At 43.9% G+C, this 20,780-nt stretch overlaps 2 long non-coding RNA genes across 2 annotated transcripts; both read right to left on the bottom strand.

Annotated features, from left to right (window-relative positions):
- Positions 1–3,675: 3,675 nt before the first annotated feature.
- On the bottom strand, positions 3,676–5,574 carry LOC310713238. Its single transcript, XR_014529129.1, has 2 exons — positions 5,103–5,574; positions 3,676–3,906 (listed from the first exon to the last, which is right to left on the bottom strand). It is a non-coding gene; the product is annotated as an uncharacterized lncRNA (long non-coding RNA).
- A 6,267-nt stretch (positions 5,575–11,841) lies between these two features.
- LOC310713260 lies at positions 11,842–13,436 on the bottom strand. The gene is made up of 3 exons (XR_014529158.1): positions 12,950–13,436; positions 12,545–12,919; positions 11,842–12,367 (listed from the first exon to the last, which is right to left on the bottom strand). It is a non-coding gene; the product is annotated as an uncharacterized lncRNA (long non-coding RNA).
- Between the last annotated feature and the right edge of the window lie 7,344 nt (positions 13,437–20,780).

The raw sequence follows: 20,780 nt of genomic DNA, 5'->3' as shown, positions 1-20,780 counted from the left end.
TTCCTCCTGTAGGAGCCTGCATTGGTTAACAACAGCCATAAAAATCCAATCAACATAAAACACTGATTAAAATCAACACCAGCAATAAAACACAATGTAGCAGTCAGCAATATCTGGGCTACAGTCTCCACTCCAGCTATGTGCCAGATGCCCAAATATCCATGTATGTTTTAAGTTGTCATCTTAAGTTGCTGGCTAAACTAGAAGGAGACCTTGACATAGTGTCTGTAGGTAGTCTCTTCTCCAGTGCACTAGCAAGGCACAAACACTTACCATATTTTTTGTTATATAAGACCCACTTTTTCCCTCCTAAAAAGTAAGGGAAAATGTGTGTGCGTCTTATGGAGTGAATGTAAGCTGCGTAGCTATCCCAGAAGCCAGAACAGCAAGAGGGATCGCTGCTTTCACTGCGCAGCGATCCCTCTTGCTGTTCTGGCTTCTGAGATTCAAAATACTTTTTTTCTTGTTTTCCTCCTCCAAAAACTAGGTGCGTCTTGTGGTCTGGTGCATCTTATAGAGCGAAAAATATCGTACCTATTCAGAGCTGGGTGCAGGCCCAACAGGGGGGGGCATATGAACCACTTGGCCCAGGCCTCCGATTCCAAGGGGGGCCTCGGTCAGCATATTCAGCATAACTTTTGTGAAAATTATTTATATACTTACTTATTTATAAGATTCCAGTTATCCCAGGGTAAAAAAATAAGGGGGGGCACATTATCTACCTGGCCCGGGTCACTGCCTGGCTCTGCAAGACCCTGGCAGGGTGGCCACCATTTTTTAATGTCCCACATTTTCCTAGATATACAGGGCGAGAGCAAAACAATGGGCTGCCTGAGGCAAAGGATAAGATGGTGCTGCCCTCATCCCATGCACAGAATCTGTCGGGACTTGAAGTTGCATCTACTTCAACACTGGCAATAGGACATCATCCACCATACCTGAGGACGACAGAATATTGTCACCTGAAGTTGCTTACTTGAAGAGGCTGGGGATTGAACCTGTGACCTTCTGCTTGCAAAGCAGATGATCTACCACTAAGCTACAGCCTTCCTGCTGCATACCCAATGAATGTAATGAAAAGCTCCTCATCTAGTCTTCTTGAGATCCTTTTTTTTAAATGCATGTGTATAAAGCTTCTAGAGGGACGTGGGTGGCGCTGTGGGTTAAACCACAGAGCCTAGGACTTGCCAATCAGAAGGTCGGTGGTTCAAATCCCTGCGACGGGGTGAGCTCCCATTGCTCGGTCCCTGCTCCTGCCAACCTAGCAGTTCGAAAGCACATCAAAGTGCAAGTAGATAAATAGGTACCACTCCGACGGGAAGGTAAACGGCGTTTCCGTGCGCTGCTCTGGTTCGCCAGAAGCAGCTTAGTCATGCTGGCCACATGACCCGGAAGCTTTACACCGGCTCCCTCGGCCAATAAAGCAAGATGAGCGCCGCAACCCCAGAGTCGGTCATGACTGGACCTAATGGTCAGGGGTCCCTTTACCTTTACTATAAAGCTTATTTTTCTTTTAAATGCATTTGGTCATGAGATCCCTCACCTGCAGTTTGAAGTGGACCAGATTCATTACAAAGAGGCTGCTTGGCTCTCTGCCACTGCACATTGCCGCCACGTGAAGCTTAACACCTCATTGACCAAACTGTTGTTTTGTGCTAATGCAGAATTTTAATCCTTCTCCTCTCCAGAGCAATAGAAATGTTTCGGCTGTTCCCCACTCTACATTTTGCACGGAAAGCATGTGTTTTGAAACAAAACGGTCCTGTTCCAAAACACTAGGGATGAGGAAGGGACTGGTAACAACACCCCCCTGGGACACTTTTGTATGGATAAAGAAATGTAAAGGACCGGTCAGCAGACCGCTGAGCCATCCCATAATTTGTTTTGCACATACACCAGTGATCATTACACAGAACACATGTTAAAATGTTTTCTTTTTGTTTTGTTTTTAAAAAGTTAAAGGTAGAGGGTAAGGGACCCCTGACCCAGTCGTGGCCGATTCTGGGGTTGCGGAGCTCATCTCGCTATATTGGCCGAGGGAGCCGGCATATAGCTTCCGGGTCATGTGGCCAGCATGACTAAGCCACTTCTGGTGAGCCAGAGCAGTGCATGGAAACGCCGTTTACCTTTCCGCCGGAGCGGTACCTATTTATCTACTTGCACTTTGACGTGCTTTCAAACTGCTAGATTGGCAGGGGCAGGGACTGAGCAATGGAGGCTCACTCCGTTGCAGGGATTTGAACCTCTGACCTTCTGATTGGCAAGTCCTAGGCTCTGTGGTTTAACCCACAGCGCCACCCATGTCCCAAAAAAAGTTAGGCCAAGGTAATTAAAGAAAAAAGACAATGGAAACATATTCCATTCAATTTGCCACAAACTCTCAATTTTTCATGAAATATTCAGGGGATTGGTATTACAAGTGTGAGCAACTTGTAACTACAATGGTACCTCGGGTTAAGAACTTAATTCATTCTGGAGGTCCGTTCTTAACCTGAAACGGTTCTTAACCTGAGGTACTTTAGCTAATGGGGCCTCCCGCTGCCGTGCAATTTCTGTTCTCATCCTGGGGCAAAGTTCTTAACCCAAGGTACTATTTCTGGGTTAGCTGAGTCTGTAACCTGAAGCATCTGTAACCCAAGGTACCACTGTATAGCAGAATTTAGCGCAGCTTTAGCACTCCTTTCCATATTATTTGCAAACAGATTTTTTTCCCCTGGAAGCAAATTACATAGTTATGAGCACTAAACCTGCACTATATATATATTCCACTATATATTCCACTATAGTTCCAGAAGTGGCTCTTATGTTGTGTGAAAGCTCAAATATAATGCAGAACTTAACAGGAAAAAGTAATGAAAACGGGAATAAACTACCCCTACCTGGAGATCCTGGTAACTGAACCTGGGACCTTTTGCATGCAATGCATGTGCTTTTCCACTGCGAAAGAAAGTGGTGGGCTATATTGGCTCATTAGCATGGGAAATCAACAAAAGAAATGTGAATGACCCCTGTAAGATCAGGGTTTCATTTGGTTTTGGACTGAAGTGCAAAATAACCTCCTTGGTTATAAGGAGACTGATTGAATCAAGCATGGAATATTTGCTCTCTGCCTCCAGAAAGGATAAGAATAGATTGATAATTATGCCATAATATTAATATGCAAAAACTGTGCAACACAGATTACAGGTTATTGTTTCATGCATGTTTGGGGAAGTTTTTAATGTTTAATGTTTTATCGTGTTTTTAATATTCTGTTGGGAGATGCCTAGAGTGGCTGGGGAACCCAGCCAGATGGGCGGGTTTTAAATAAATTGTTGTTGTTGTTATATAGCTGCTGCTCAGTTTAATATCTCTGAAATGGTTGACATCTTTCGGAACAACAAATGTTAAGAAACAGAACCCCAAACAAGTCAGGTGGAAGGAGTTCTCTCATGGCTTGCCTCAGAAACAGGAAGATCCTCAGATAATGGGATGAAAAGGACTGTGTCCCCACACGTTAATAAACACATTAAATGACGCATTAATAAACCCCTGTTTAAAAGCACCATTATAATATTAATGCTCCCCACACCTACAGTAGTTTGCTAATGCTGCTGAGAGTTTTCAGGAATGTCCTATGTTAGAGTTGCTACAAGCAGAATCCCTGATCTGGATAAATGAGTTCTACCAGAAGAATGAGTTCCAAAAAGTTTTACTGCAAAGCAGTCTTAAACTAATTACAAAATAAAATGTTGCAATGTGGTTCCATCCTTTCAGTCCTTAATTGCAGTCCGAGAACTTTCCTCTCTGGTCCCAGAGAGAGATCCTATGCAAGCAACTTGCTTGTTCAGGATCGCTGAGCTGAGCTTCTACTGCCGTTGGCTTCCAGTGCGCGACTGAGACGCTGAGTTCTCCAGTTTCATCTTCCTGCCGATGAGAGAGATCTCTGCTTGAGTTTCCAGGATGAGTCATCTTACCACATTAGCTAGAGACAAACCTCCTGCCTAACACAAGCTTGAGCATAAGTTTTCAATACATACAAACATAGCATTTTATGCAAATTAAACCAATATCTCTAACACCCTGTTCCCTTCACTCCTAGAGTGATTTAACATTCTATCCCTCTTCCAGGGAGCTCTGTAAATTATAGCTCTGTGAGGAGAATAGGGAACTCCCAACTTGCATAAGCACCATGGAGCTGCAATGGAGTAGATAGTCAAAACCCAAGGGCCAATAGGAGGAGCTGAGAGACCTTGGTGTGGATCCTAGCAGGATGGAGGGATGGATTTGGGGCCCCAATAAATTTCTGATTCTGGTGAGGAGTTCAGTGACCTGGGGGTGCAAATCCAGATACCCCATAGAAGTGCTGAGCGAGTTGTCAGAGGAACATCCTGCCCCTACAACACTGGACTCCACAAGCCTTACACAACGCTCAGCCCCATAAGTCAAGAGTAACCAATGTGGTATTGATGGGAACATCTCTGGAGGTCACCATGTTGGCTCCTCCTGCTCTAAACCTATCCCACTTGCCTTCAGTGTTGTTTGTGCTGTACTTTTGTACTGTTTTATTGTTGTTAGCCGCCCTGAGCCCGGCTTCGGCTGGGGAGGGCGGGATATAAATAAAATTTATTATTATTCACCCTTAGATCCTCAGATGATGTTGGGATACATCATTGGACCATTGAATAAGATGCCTGCGGATTATGGGAGTTGTAACCCAACAACATCTGAGGACCCAAGGCTGAAGATCTCTGACCAAACCCCAACATATCCATGAGATTTTTAATATTATCCTGGCCATTCTTAAAATCATACGAATGACTGAAGTGGTTTTCCTCTATGCTGCAACACATCACTAGACTCTACCACACATATAACAGATAACAGGTGCACTGCAAAGTGGAACTGACAGAATAAATTGCTCGCAGTCACTAATACAATTGAGCAAAGCTGCAAAGGATACAATTTCATTTATTGATGGCCCTGTTCTGGTGAGTTTAACACCAACATTCCCTACATGCATTGTGAAGCAGCCTAGGCTCGATGTTACCCAATCTGTGTTGAGAAGCAAATGACTTGATCTAACATGTGACACACACACACGAAATATTTGCAACTGTCACCTCATATGATCCTTCGCAAGATTTCATGCCATCAGATAGCATTTGTGCCCAATAACGCTTTTGCTAATCCCATTTGGAACAAGCCATTGTTTGGTTCAAATCTGTGGACAGACTTCCTGACTGACTGACGCGACAAGCTGGGAGCTGGGAGTTGAGCATTCTTTATCTCACTTCCCAATGCACCTTGGGAAAATGTCATGATAACTCTGAAGATATATGCAGACAGGAACTGACGAGCCATTTCCATGCAAGAAATTCAATTAAATGTTTTGGTTCCAACCCAGATATAACTTGCTACATCAAACTCTCATGGAAGCCAATGGAACTTTGCCTAAATTCCTCTGGAGTACAGCCTTTATCTCCTAGACACTTCAAAGGAAACAAACCAAACCTCAGTGTTTTTCAAGATCAAAAGATCTAGCAGCTATCGAAAGAGTCCACACCCTACACCAAAGAAACTATTTGGTGAAGACAACTTGATGTCTAGGCTCAGCCCTTTGCAGCTGATTTCTGGATAGAGATCAGAGACTAGGGAAGGAAGAGTTTGTCAATTTCTGTTTTTCTGTTTCTAATTTTCCAATCTTACATTCAGTTTTCCACATAAGCTTGTGCTTTGTTTTTAAAGTCCTTGTGGAAATTAATAAGCACATTAGCGCAAATTTCTCTTAATAGGCACATGTTGGTATGCAATTTTGCCTATTAAACTCCTTTTTTTTTGCAAGATAGTGCATTTACATCTACATTATCTTCTTATTATTCTTCATCAGCATTAAAATTTGTATACTGTACCACCCTTCATATGTAGATCTTAGAGTGGTTCACAACATAAAAAGACAATATTAATATACGTATACATTTATGCACACTTTCCTGCCAACCTAGCAGTTTGAAAGCATGTCAAAGTGCAAGTAGATAAATAGGTACCGCTCTGGCGGGAAGGTAAACAGTGTTTCCGTGCGCTGCTCTGGTTCGGCAGAAGCTGCTTAGTCATGCTGGCCACATGACCCAGAAGCTGTACGCCGGCTCCCTTGGCCAATAAAGCGAGATGAGCGCTGCAACCCCGGAGTCGGTCATGACTGGACCTAATGGTCAGGGGTCCCTTTACCTTTACCTTTATGCACACTTTAGCTAGGGTGAATTTTGAAGAATGGCTGTGCTTCTATTCATGCATTGTTTAGGAAACTGAACCAAATTTCTCCACTCTCCCTGTCAGGGACTTGAGCCATGTCTAACAATAGAAAACACGTTTGCTCTAGCGGAGCTATATTCTCAACATTGATTGCTTACTTCCGTGTTGACTGTATTTCACCTGAGTAGAAAAGCTTTCCTTAAAATTCATACATAGGGTTGCCTGTGGATTCATAGATAGGGTCACTTGTGAATTGTATTTCAAATCCATGTCCAAACATATTGTGAGGTTTCTTGCATGAGTCCCATTTTCCATTCATTCCGATACGTGTCTCAAGCTGAGTCCAGGTCACCAGCTATGTCTTTGGGTTCAGTACTTCCTTTGCTTGATTATTAAGAGTTTAATTCCTCAACGTTTGTGCAATCTCTAAGTAAGCCAAGCCTTCAAGTTAATAGACTAACCACATGTCTAGCTCGAAAACATGTCTGGAGTATAATGCCCCACATAGACCAGGATACCTAAAAGATTGTTTCAGAGAATCAGAGAACTGTAAAGTTGGAAGTGACCCCAAGGGTAATCTAATACAATGCCCTACAATGCAGAAATCACAGCTAAAAAAACCCCTAACAGAAGACCATCCAACCTCCGTTGTCAAGCAGCTCTTACAGTAAGAAAGTTCTTCCTAATGTTCAGTCGGATATGTTATGTTAATCTCAGTTCAAATATTACTGCCACAGTATTAAATACAGGCAACTCCCCACTTATGTGGGGGTTAAGTTCTGGCACCCAGTGCTCATAAGTGAAAATTGCCTAAGTCGGGAACACCCTCTAAACACACTTTAAGTGCCATCTCTGCCGCTCTCCAATCCAGCTCAAATACTGTACCAAAAACACAACTTCAAATGGAATCAAAGCTCTGGGGCCAGCAGGAGGCTGGAGGATGCATGGAAAAGCAAAGGCTGCTGCAATACCACAGGCATCAGCTGCTAGGCAAGGAGGCTGAGCAGCCTAAACAAAGTCCCATTGAACCTCCAGTCTCTTCTCCACCCTAGCTGAAGTCCTCTTGGGGCTCCAGGGAGGTTCTTCTCACGAGCCACAAAGACTCTCCATGTGCGTATAGATAGTCACTTGTGAGTCGATCCCTCACAAGGCAGAGGGGAAGGTGCCTATTTTGCCTGGTAACTTACCAAATGAGATGAGTGTTACTCCTTAAGTGATCCTTCCTCACCAAAATCAATTGTGCTCCCTCAACCAAGTGATGCTGAACCTCAAACATCTCACTGCTGTCTTGGGCAAGTGACAAATCTATTGAATTTAGGGAAAATGCAGCTTGAACTAAAAAAATTAACCAACAAGTTTTTTTAATCCACAAGAGAAAATGTAGATGCATTAATGTTTTTTGGTCAACGTGCTGCGTGAGGCCTATAGCTCAGAAACTGTTGCGTTAATTCTTGACAAACTCTGCCAAGGGGGTTACACTCTGTCTTTGTGGTAAACCCATTACTTCCTTAAGAAATAACAATGCTTTAAGCCAAAAGTTCAGTTCGGTGGAAGACAGGGATGCAGAGGACATTGGTAACAGCCTTGTCTGTGAGGATCCAAAACACATATTACTTACTTTCAGCTGTGACAAAATGTTAGTCCAGCTCTTACGAGCTTGCCCTTTGGAATGAAACTCTCTCTTGGCTCACCTTGTGTCTGTGGCTGGCTGAGGAAAATAAAGCTCCCTGTTGGAATCTCAGCAGTGGATCCAACACAAGAGTAAGTGGGGTACTCTGCTAATTAGACACGTCCACGCTAATGTCTGGCTGCCAGCTGGCTGACATGATGCCTCCTGGTATTAGTGTTACATGATGTAAGCTTAATTCCCTGTGCACTGAGCAGGTGTTTCTAGAGTCTTCCTGCCCAGGTGGGTTTCTGTTGCTTGGAGTGGGGGTCGCGTGCTCTCAGACTGGAGTGGCTGGGGTCTGTTTACAACTGAACTGCCTTCGCCTTCCCACACTCAGACTGGGGGGAGGGAGGCACAAAGCTCTTTTTTCAAGGGTTGCTAGGCCAGGTGCACAACCACAGACCCTCCAAGTGCCCCTATTTTCCAGGGACAGTACCAGATTTACAGAAGCCAACCCAGTTTCTGATTTGATCCTGGAATGTCCTGCTTTTCCTTAGAATGTCCTTATTTTCAGTGGAGGGTATGGAGTTGTGTGATCCCTGAGCCTAGGAGATAAGTAACTATACAGTCTTTAGAAGACATCTGAAGGCAGCATTGTATAGGAAAGTTCTTTAATGTTTTATTATGCTTTTATATATGTTGGAAGCTTTCCAGAGTGGCTGGGGCATCCCAGTCACATGGGTGAGGTACAAATAATAAATTTATTTATTTATTTATTTATTTATTTATTATTATTGAATAGGACATCCATATTTTCATCAAAGAAATGTTGGAGGGTATGCAACCATAGGGTGCAGAAAAGTTGGTGACCGTAGCTCTGTGTTCACTTCGTGCGTTGTTATTATTATTCTTATTAATCTGTATTTATATCCCACATAAAATAAGGGAAAGGGAAAGGACCCTTGGATGGTTAAGTCCAGTCAAAGGCAACTATGGGGTGCAGCACTCATCTCTCTTTCAGGCCAAAGGAGCTGGCATTTGTCCACAGACAGCTTTCTGGGTCATGTGGCCAGCATGACTAAACTGCTTTTGGCACAACGGAACACCATGATGGAAACCAGAACACAGAAACGGAAACCAGGAAATGCTGTTTATCTTCCCACCGCAGTGGTACCTATTTATCTACTTGTACTTGCGTGCTTTCAAACTGCTAGGTTGGCAGGAGCTGGAACAGAGCAATGGGAGCTCATCCTATTGCGGGGATTCGAACCGCTGACCTTCTGATCACAAGCCCAAGAGGCTCAGTGGTTTAGACCACAGCACCACTTAAACACATATGCAAGCTAACAGTTAAAAAGTAACTAAAACTATAATGGAATTAAACCAGTATAAAAACAAATCTGTTATAATGCAGATAGTAAAAGCAGCACTGCACTATTAGAAGTGCTTTACTTCAGAAAATATCAGTCAGTTCCCCCAAAGCCTGTTGGAATAAAACAATCTTCATCTGCTGTCAGATGTACAACAAGGAGGAAGCCAGGCTAGCTTCTCTAGGAAGCGTGTTCCAAAGTCTGTGAGCAGCCATTGAGATTAAACAATGAAACATGTGAGCAGGAGCCTGACCACGTGGCGTTCTTGTGGATCACGAAAAGTCACCTTGAAATCTGTTCCTTCTCAATTGTGAATTAAATCTGTGTTCAAGGTGAATTTGTCCATCACATAAAAATATACCCTGGCATTACATACTGCAAAGAGGACTTACAGAAATGATTATTACTGCGTTCATCCTATCTATCTATCATCTCTCTCTCTCTCTCTCTATCTATCTATCTATCATCTATCTATCATCTATATCTATCTATCATCTTCTTTAATGAAACAAAACTTATAAAACATTTGATTGTAAGGGAAATCTCTAAGCGGTTTACAAAAGAAAATGTAAAAGGAAACATTAAGATGGTCGACCAAAGACGTTGCAAACAGCTATTTAAAAAACGTTCGGAAGATGATTAAAATCTACAGCAGCTAAAAGCAGATAAAGCACATGTGACTTCATGTCTGGATACGCATGTGTAAGGAACGATGTTTTGAGCAGGTACTGAAAAGAGGACAGCAAATGTACCTTCAGAGGGATGGTGTCCAGGTGAAAAAGGAGAACCAGGCTCTCGCATTTTTAATAGTTGTGCATGAAGATGTATGCACTAATAGTGGCCTAATACAGTACTAGTAGTACATGCAGTTCTATACAGGGAACAGAGCAGACTGAACCTCTTAGCCAGATGATAAGCCCTTCTGTGAAAAGAAACTGGTGTTCCCCTGTTGGGATTTCCTCACTCACTTAACTCCTGCTCTGTCCCGCCCACGCAACAGCTCCTATATACAAGCCCGCATGTCAACACAGGTGTTTGGCGAGCAGCTGCGATTACATCTGCTAGCAAGCAAGGGATCTCCGCTGTTAGAATGCGCCATGATCTCTAGCAAAGCTTGCCAGGCTGATGAATCAAGCGCCACGCCTCTTCATTTTGGGTTGCAGGGCCCGGATCCACACGCCAAACTCGTTTGGCGGCCTTGGAGGGCTTGTGGTTTTCCTGTTGTCCAATTTCCTCACCCAGGCAGTCCTAGGCTTAGGCTGCTGCTTCGCGGCCTTTAAACTCCACTTCCAGCTAATGTTACACGGCATGTCTGATTGTTTGTTTTCCTAGCCTGCTGTAATGCTCTACAAGCCTTTGTCTCCCCCCCCCCCTTTGACATCACAGCCGGCGGAGGTCAGGCAAGCTGTTTGAAGCAGAAGCTGGTACAACCGCCGAGGGATGGCTGGGAGCATATCAACATGAAGGAAATGAGGGAGGGTCTACACCTTGAAATCTCCATGGTAAGAAAACAGCATGGAAAAATACAAAGGGTGTATAAAACAAATCGTAGTGTAGGAAATCCCGCCCCCTGCAATTCTGCAAATGTATTGCTAAATTATCCAGATGTTGAAATGATAGCGACACTCCTGAATGTACTCTGGAAATGACCCTAAAATATCAGTTTGAATATACAGCAGGGGAACTCCCCCCCCCACTTGTCCAAATGGTTTTATAAAAAGGAGGGGACATTTTATCATATGTGGTGGGATTGTAATGTAATAAAAAAAAATTGGGAAATGATATACAATGAATTGAAGAAAATGTTCCACTTAACATTTGTTAAAAAATCTGAAGCATTTTTGTTAGGGATTGTAGGGAAAGACTTGCCCAAAAAGCTGAAAAACATCTTCATGTATGCGACAACAGCTGCGAGAGCCCTAATAGCACAAGGATGGAAGACTGAAGAAATTCCAACTAAAGAATCATGGCAAGAGAAACTGATGGACTATGCAGAATTGGCAAAATTGACACATACGCTACGGGACAAGGATAATTGTGACTTCAAAGATGAATGTGTACCCTTTACAAAGTATCTGAAGATGCAACAAAGTCAATTGGACTCCTTGGCAGGTTTTGAATAAACACTCACAAACTTTTCATTGACAATAATCAGTTAGATAATTTAAGGATTTATACAACTTTGTAACATGCAGAGAATAGCATTTACAGAGAAACCAAAGATTGGAACTGAGGGAAGTCGGGGTGGGGGTGGGGTGTGTATGGTAGGGTGGGGGGGAGGGGAGGGAGGAAAATGGGGGGGGGGGACCAAAGATGACATGTTTTTGGATAACATGTTTTGTTTAAATTTCTAATAAAAATTATAAAAACAAACAAACAAATGGTTTTATAGAACCTTGCATCTGATTGTTATGTATAAATTCACATAGGGAGTAACCCTACGTACAGAATTCTGGAGTGAAGCAAGCCAGTAAGTTAAGCTGGTGGAGGGGTGCCAAAGTATTGCAGAGGCTCAGGTATGCCCCACCCTGCATAATTGATCACATGACACGGTGCATGCACACCATTTGAATGGCAATGCCCATTAACTTTGGGGGGGGCAGCCCCCTCTAATATTTTATTGCGTGAATGAATAGGGCTGGACAAACAGATGAGACACAAGCCAAAATGGCAGAAGTGTCTGGGCCTAGTGCACTTACAGGGTGTTCCATAAGTGGGGTGCCCCCCTTATTATTTACACATGAGAGGATATCTTGCCCACGGTTGATCATGTCACTGTGTCAAAGTACTCTTGTGGCCCACTTGGTCTGAGAGGTTGGACCGCCCTGATATAAAGGAAACAGCAGGTATTGAAAGAACAGTTTATTTCTAAACACATTGCTCGGATGTTTCCAATATGACACACAAAAAAGGGGAATCAACTTTTCAGCCTGGAGGAAGGAACTCCTCTGGGAACAGTAACTTGCAATGGCCTGTTCCTCTTGGAGCTGCTCTATAAGTCAAGGGCTGGTTCTCCTTTGCTGGAATGTCGAAGAGCATCCACTCAAACGAAAAGACTGCTTTCGCATTTTAGGAACAATATCTGTCACATTCAAGAGGCAATGGAGATGTGCTTGGCTGTAAAAATATTTCTGTGCCTGTTGGTTTCTGGTTTGATCTGTAGTGTGCAGTGGCGTAGCGTGGGGGGTGCCAGGGGGGCCGGCGGCACCGGGCGCAACATCTGGGGGTTAGGGTTAGGGGGTGCAAATCCACGGGTTAGGGGGTGCAAATCCACGGGTTAGGGGGCGCAAATTACTTGCCTTGCCCCGGGTGCTGACAACCCACGCTAAGCCACTGGTAGTGTGACCCCTCTTTCCTTTAGCTGTGCCATAGATCAGTTCTAGAGCAACTGTTTTGTATGCAGAAACCTCCAATTTCAGTCACTATGTATTAACTGTGGGATGTAAAGGTACAGTCAAGTGCAACATTCAACAGAGGACTAACGGCCTCCATGTTCTAACCAGTTGCTGTGACAACCAGTTTGTCGGTTCCTGGTAGTTTTGAAAGAGAACTGCTCAGTTGCAGTCACCTCAGGACCAACTTCCCTCTGGTATAGTTTATTTGCTTGTTATGTAACCTAAGCCTGCCTTCAGGTACAGTTCTGTAAACCTGAATGAATCTGAGTGTAAAATAGTTTTATATTAACATGAATCAGATTCATGTCTGTATTCTTTAAGAGGGATTGAAAGGGATTTTTAACCAGGAAGGCGTCTTTATTAGTAGTATTCAGGGGAGTCAGGAAAAAGCTGATCGCTGCATAAACTTGTAAAGGGGATTGTTTAACTCTGCTAAAGTAAACCTTCCCACATTAACCAGCTCCCCATTTCCTGAGTCTTACCAGTGAATTTGGGTGATTGACAGGTGGGTTGTCCTGCCCACCTGTCAGAGTCTGTTGCACCGTGCTTCCTAAGCGCCTGAGCACCAGCTGGCTGTTGGGCACTTGGGAGCCACAGTGCAAGGGGTTTTCCTGCTCTACTGTAGCCCCAAGCAACTTGCTCTGAAACTGCTGCTAAAACAAAGGGGTTTTCCCCCCAACTTGTCAATGGAAAGTGCTTGATACTATTGGAGGAAGGTTTGTGAAACCACACATCTCCAGAATTGAGAACCAGGAGATAACATATACATTGTAAATATTCCCGCCCGCAAAGGTTTGTTTATTTTTTGAGGGCTGGGATTAAGATCTGAAATCTATTTACAGTATTATGTTTTCTAGCCAGCAACCATTTGAAGCTACAATTAATAAGAAAGGGGGGGGGGGTGGACAACATTTATTTTTTAAAAAATGGTCCTTTCATCACACCTAGTGATCCTGCCAAAACTTGCAATTAGGGCTTGCTGATCAGAAGGTTGGCGGTTCGAATCCCCATGACAGGGCAAGCTCCCGTTGCTCGGTCGGTCCCTGCTCCTGCCAACTTAGCAGTTTGAAAGCACGTCAAAGTGCATGTAGATAAATAGGTACCACTCCGGCGGGAGGTAAACTGCATTTCCGTGTGCTGCTCTGGTTCGCCAGAAGCAGCTTAGTAATGCTGGCCACATGACCCGGAAGCTGTACGCCGGCTCCTCCGCCAGTAAAGCGAGATGAGCGCCGCAATCCCAGAGTCATCTGAGACTGGACCTAATGGTCAGGCGTCCCCTTATCTTTGACCTATGTCAGATCTATTAGGTGCATCAATAAATTGTGTACCAAGCCCTGGTTTCTATCTCACGAACTTTAATACATTTGTAACTCAAACTGCAGTTGATTAGGGATTCGTTTCTAGTTTCCATGCAAGCACGATCTGCATGACTAAGCAACCTAAACTCCAGCTCCTTTGCACATCCTCAGATATTGATCCCTGTAACCCTTTACTTTCTGAAAGGAACTGGAAATGTCCCTTTTGCAGTGCATGGAATGCTTTTGCTTCAAGCCTTGAGTTTACCAGACCAATCTGTTTAAAAGCTTGGCTCTGAAACCATCCAGCAAACCTCATCCTTAAGAGGAATTGCATGAGTTCTGCAAGGCACTCTCCTGCATGCGGCTTGCGCCACTGGCACATCCTTTTGCTCTAGCAGCTTCACGTCATGCTGTCTGTAAGGGCAGAGCACACATAAACAGCCAATCATAGAAAGGAACATAATGGAGCATGGTGTTGCAATGGGCACCAGTCAATCAATCCATTTACTGCATATAGCCACGGGCCTTTACAACGTACAGCAGGCGTTAAGAACAATGCTGAAATCACACAACATGACCTACAAAAGCTAAAGCATAAAAATTTACAGCATGAGGTTTTAAAATTAGGAAGCATTAACATATCTAGAATGGAGCTTCTTAGCTGCCAGAGCGAACTTGTCTACCAGATGTGTAATCTGGAGATCTTTATCAGCTGGGAGCTGGAGTGTCATCTCCTGTGGGGGATCGCCTGAGAGACAGTCAAGAACAGGTGATAAAAAAAATTCTCTGGGCATTGAATATAAGGGGCAAAGCAGCAGGTAATGCACAACATCCTAAATCTGGTTGCATCCATAAATGCACCTGCGTTCCATATGGGGAGTTTCCAGCTATCTCCCTGTAATAGGTATGAGTTACTCGTGCGTAAACTAGTGCCTTTCTCGGTTAAATTGCCTTGTTAAACCTTTTTGACTGCACAGCCCCTTCTCATGGTGGCTGCCTCAGTCACTGGCAGAATCCGTCAGTGGGCGTTTCTTGAACCTCTTCCAGCATAAAAGTTGTTTGACACCCAGTCTCCTCCTCCTCTCACTGCGCGTGAGTCTTCTGCGCAGGGAAGGCGTGGGTAGCGGAGGACCTGGGCTCTCCTCACTGATGTCCAGTGAAGAGTCCTGGAGCCCTCTCTCCAATTCCCCCGTCTGCCCCCCTTTATCCCTGGTGTTGCGCTGATTGGCTTCCCCCTCTACTGAGCTGTTTCTCCCCCTGCTGCTGGGTCCTTCGCCAGCATCATCTGGGAGCCTCCCCTTCGCCTCTCGCTCCGATGTCAGTTCCCTGACACTCCCCTCTAAATACGCTGAGGGCATCTTTTGGCATCTTAGTTCAATGAACACCATACGCAGCTGCTGGAAAGGCAATGTCTCAGGGTAATGGGGCCTTGAGTGGTTGATCTTGATTTGGGGGTACCAAAGAGAATGAAGGGCAGCCATAATGTTCTTATATCTTGGTTGGTGTCTTGATCAAAGATCCAATTTCTTAGGTCACGTGGATATGGTGCAATATGCGCTGTGATGTCATAATAATAATAATAATAATAATAATAATAAAATTTTATTTATACCCTGCCCTTCCTGGTTCAGAAAACCAGGTTCAGGGTGGCTAACAACAAATTTAAAACACTTAATTGTTGCAACAAAAAAGAGCATAAAATACAGTATAAAACATGAATAACAATAAATTCAAAATCAATTTAGGGGTAGAATCCATCCAATAAACATTAGATGATCATCAGGGCTAGCTGGCTAAATTAGTCCTATTTGGGTCAGCAAGGAGACCAGGGGAGAATTAGCTGTGGGATCCCAGAGCGGGTAATCTTCGTAAAAAGGGAAGGGGGAGGGAAGGAAGCGGAATAAAAGATCAGGCTAAGTTCAAATTGAAAGCCAGGCAGAATAGCTCTGTCTTACAGGCCCTGTGGAAGGAAGTTAAGTCCTGCAGGGCCCTGGTCTCATGGGACAGAGCATTCCACCAGGTTGGAGCCATCACTGAGAAGGCCCTGGCCCTGGCCCTGGTGGAGGATAATCTGACTTCCTTAGGGCCGGGACCTCTAAACTATGATTATTCATGGACCTTAAGGTCCTCTGCGGGGCATAGCAGGAGAGGCGGTCCCGTAAATATGAGGGCCCTAAGCCACAATACATAATATGCACAACAGCCCCAAGAAGCACTTCACTGATGTGCAAAAAATGTTGCATACTGTGAGATTTCAAGAAAGAACCTTCATTAGAGCTAGTCATGTGTGATTTGTAACTTGATGAGCTAAATTATTATTTTTGGTGGGACACATATGCTCATCCTCAACCATGGCTTCAGGCAGGGACAGCCAACATAGTGCCCTTCAGATGTTATTGGGTTGCAGCTTCCACCATCACATCCCGTAATGGTTTGGTCTGGAGTCCACCAACAGAAGCAGGGCCCCACATTCGCTAACTCCACCTTAAAGCTATGACTCTCTGCTTCAGATGCTGCCGACATCCTAGGCGTAAGGTGTCTTTATGTGGCCAAAAAGGCAAAAGTATTTCCTTAGGGAAGTTAGAACTGAGCATGCTCGAGGCCTGAGCTTTCAGGAATAGTTCTAAGAGGGATTTTTATTTTTATTATGTATTTTGTGTTTTTATATCATGATTTTATCTTGTGAATCACCTTGAAACCTGTGGGTATACAGCAGTATAATAATAATAATAATAATAATAATAATAATAATAATAATAATGCCAGACTGAAAACTGTATAAACAGAAACAAAGAAATAGAACTTACTGGCATAGCCTATGTACAGTATATAACGACTTGTGTTCTCATTCTGTACTTGTTGGCCGCTGTTGCCTTTATTTATTTATTTATTTATTTATTTCATCAAATTTATACACTGCTTGATTGTATTTTAAAAAACCACAATTTATTTATTTCATAAAACTGATCAAGAAAGATTCACAACCCTATTTTAAAACATGCAATAGTTAAAATGCTAAAACACATCAAAATTAGCTCAACTTTCTAAGCATCTGGGTAGGCCTGTCTAAACAGGGCTGTTTTTTTTTTTTTAGCAGGTGCCGAAAATAGTACAGTGAAGGCGCCTGCTTGATCTCAAGTGGCAGGCAGTTCCAAAGTGCAGGTGCTGCCACACTCAATGATTGGGTTCTTAGAAATGTGGAACGGGTATTATGTGGCACCTGTAGCCATGCCAATTCCAGCGATTGAAGTGGTCACATGGGTGCACGTGGGGGAAGGTGATCTTGTAGGTAAACTGGTCCAAAGATGCTAAGGTCTTTATATGTTAATAGTGGCCCCTTGAACTTCACCCAGTAGCAAATTGGCAACCAGTGCCTCTCTATGAGCACAGGTGTCCCATGCTGATGAGGCCTCACTCCTGTCAGCAATCGTGCTGCAGCATTCTGCACTAACTACAGCTTCTGAATGTGATACGAGGGGAGCCCTGCACAGAGCTTTAGAGTCAGTTGGATAGTTGCTGTGTTGGAATCAAGCTATCAATGAGAAAGTTTCCCATTCAAAAATCATTTGGAACTAGGGCAGCGAGTGAAGTGGTGATACAGAGTTCTTTTATGCATTGTTCCTGAATTTCAAAAATGAAGAAAGGGTGGATGTCTAGGGAGGGAGTCAATATGACACTTGTGGAAGGCAGTGCAGGGGGTACTGCGCTTCCACAGTTGACTTAATGTAGCTTATAGCTGGGTTCCATTTCGCTACCATTAAGTAACACAGCTCAGTTAGTTGATCCCAATTGCAAACTGCAGCTCACAAGCTTCCCTCTTTCCTTACATTTTGTAGTTTTAAGAATTTAATCCAGAGCAGGTACATTCTATATAAAGGAAAAGCAATGTCTCGAAATATGCTATATTGTGTTGCAACGTATAGGAGAAAGGAAAAAGGAGTTGCTCCATTCCTAGTTTTTTTGGATGTCTTTTTTCCCCTGCTGCTTCAGTAAAATCACAACCTATACACTGAGACCAAGGTGTATAAACATACCATCTGCAGTACATTCAATTGAATAAACAGTGCACAAGCTCGTATAAACTTCTCAGGTGAATCTGTGAGCCAGAGTTGCTTCAGATTCTTGCACGCCAGCTTCCATACTCTAAAATGGAGTTTGTATATTCAAGCCTTGCAATAAAAAATAAACACACTTGGCAACTGAACGTTCATATTCCTCCTTGATCTCTTGGGCTCATCCCCTTCCCCAAAGGTCTCCAAAAGGTCTATAGAAAGTGGCACGAGTTCCAGCTTGAAAATGTATTTATTCCCCCCCCCCCCCGTGTCAATCAAAATCTTGTACTTTGGGGCAATATGGAAACTGAAGTATAAAAGCTAGAATTAAGCAGGAATACATCTTAACGTTCTTGATACATGTGCACCCATCACTTTAAAAATTATTGTCTGTAATACATTTGAACTAAATAAACGGGAGACGAACTATTCTTTTAGAGATCTATGCAGCAGGAAGGAGGGGATTTCCTCTCTGTTGAATCCATTTTTTGTTGTTGCAAGAGTTCCCCAAAAAGAATTTCATCACATGCTAAACCAGCCTGAATTTAGTTGCTGGGATAGCTCAGTTGGTAGAGCACAAGACTCTTAATTTCAGGGTCCTGGGTTCGAGCCCCACGTTGGGCAAAAGATTTCTGCATCACAGGGGGTTGGACTAGATGGCCCTCATGTTTCCTTCCAACTCTACAATTCCATGATTCTAAGAAAACCAAATATTTGGGATTTATTTCTCAGAGGTCTACTGCTAAGGATCCCTCCCAGAAGCCCAGTTCTAGTCCTTTAAAAAGCACTGAAACAAAATGATCCCTTTGCTCCATTGTTAAATGTGTTTTATTGACGGTTTTATTATGCATGCTGCTCAGAGGGTTTACTGATTAAGCAGTCTGCCAATCTTTCTCAGTAAAAAAATAAATGTTCATGGAAGCTGAGTGCAGGTATGCATCTGTGTATGTGTCTTCACCAAGACCATTTGAATCCTGGTGTGAAAGCTCCAATTCCCATCCACAAATGTCAAGCTTGCACGGGGGATAGGTAAAGGTAAAGGGACCCCTGGCCGACTCTGGGGTTGCGACGCTCATCTCGCTTTACTGGCCGAGGGAGCCAGCGTACAGCTTCTGGGTCACGTGGCCAGCATGACTAAGTCGCTTCTGGCGAACCAGAGCAGCGCACGGAAACGCCCTTTATCTTCCCGCCACAGCAGTACCTATTTATCTACTTGCACTTTGACGTGCTTTCGAACTGCTAGGTTGGCAGGAGCAGGGAGAGCTCACCCCGTCGCGGGGATTCGAACCGCCGACCTTCCGATCGGCAAGTCCTAGGCTCTGTGGTTTAACCCACAGCGCCACCTGCGTTCCACATGGGGGATACTCATTGTTAAAAGCTTTGCAAAGCAGATAGAGATCTGCAAGGCATCCTCTGACACATGGCCAGGGGTGGACCTTGGTAATATGGTGCCCTGTGCAAGGCCAAAATTTGTTGCCCCCTCCAGCCCTCGTGCCACCTTCCAAAAGCCACGTAAAGGGGCACTGAAGAAGAAGAAGAAGAAGAAGAAGAAGAAGAGTTTGGATTTGATATCCCGCCTTTCACTCCCCTTCAGGAGTCTCAAAGCGGCTAACATTCTCCTTTCCCTTCCTCCCCCACAACAAACACTCTGTGAGGTGAGTGGGGCTGAGAGACTTCACAGAAGTGTGACTGGCCCAAGGTCACCCAGCAGCTGCATGTGGAGGAGCGGAGACGCGAACCCGGTTCCCCAGATTACGTGACTACCGCTCTTAACCACTACACCACACTGGCTCTCCTACTGGGTTTCGAGTAGGAGGCACAAGGCTCTGGCAGGGGACTAGAGCCCTCTCACCTCCTTTCCAAAGCTGGGCAACTGCTAACTAGGACTTGGGAAGGAGGAAGGAGGAGGACTCTAGGACCCTGTTAGAACACTCACACTTCCTTCCCAAAGCCCAGCACTTACTAGGCTTTGGGAAGGATGTGGAAAGGCACCTCCTCGGCCCCTGTGCAGGGGAACCAGTTGTGCTGTGCTAAATCGGCCTCTGACATGATATTTCCAGCCATTTTATTATGCCATAAAAAATGCAAAACCTTGTTCAGTTGTTGCAGAGAGCAACCAAACATGCATTTATTTATTTCTTAGATTTCTACCCCACCTGTCCATAAAAATAAGAAACGAAAATATCCAACAATAAGATCCAAAGTAGAAAATAGCTGATCAATGTAACATGATTAGCAACACCGCACAGAAATGGCATACGAAGCAGATATTTATTTTGTTTATTTTTATTTATGAAAAACTATTTATATACCGCTGCATCACAGAGATATATCACAGCGGTTTGCCACACTATAAAAGAAATATAAAACCATAAAGTAGAAAGAAGTTAAAAGCAAAAGAATTAAAAAAGATTAGACCGTTGTGGGGGATGCACTCTCAATTGCCTGCATAAACCTGGCAGAATAGAAACGTTTTCAGAAGGCATTTAAAAGCTGGCACAGATAAGAGCTAAATAATAAGAATAATTAACACCTGGTGGCTGGTTAATGATATTAAAACATAAAACCACAAAGCAGCAAATGTCTTTCTCCCTAGCTGGTATTCTCGAAATTGCACAGAAACTGCCATGTTTTGCCGCTGAGAACGTGTGGATTCCTTTACCTATTCACAGCTGCATAAATTTTCAGTAAATAAGCTCAGATATGGAACCAACCTGGGATGGATTGGGCTCATGTGTGTGTTGCTCAGTGGGACAGCATTAACAACTTGGGAGGAATTTACCTGCCAGATCTCTTTACTCCTTACATGTGCTCCATCGACTGCT

This window comes from Podarcis liolepis (assembly GCF_965112155.1).
Source record: "Podarcis liolepis genome assembly, chromosome: 8".
Lineage (NCBI taxonomy): Eukaryota > Metazoa > Chordata > Lepidosauria > Squamata > Lacertidae > Podarcis > Podarcis liolepis.
The sequence above is the reverse complement of the archived record's forward strand: the minus strand, read 5'-3'. Positions and strand labels throughout refer to the sequence as shown.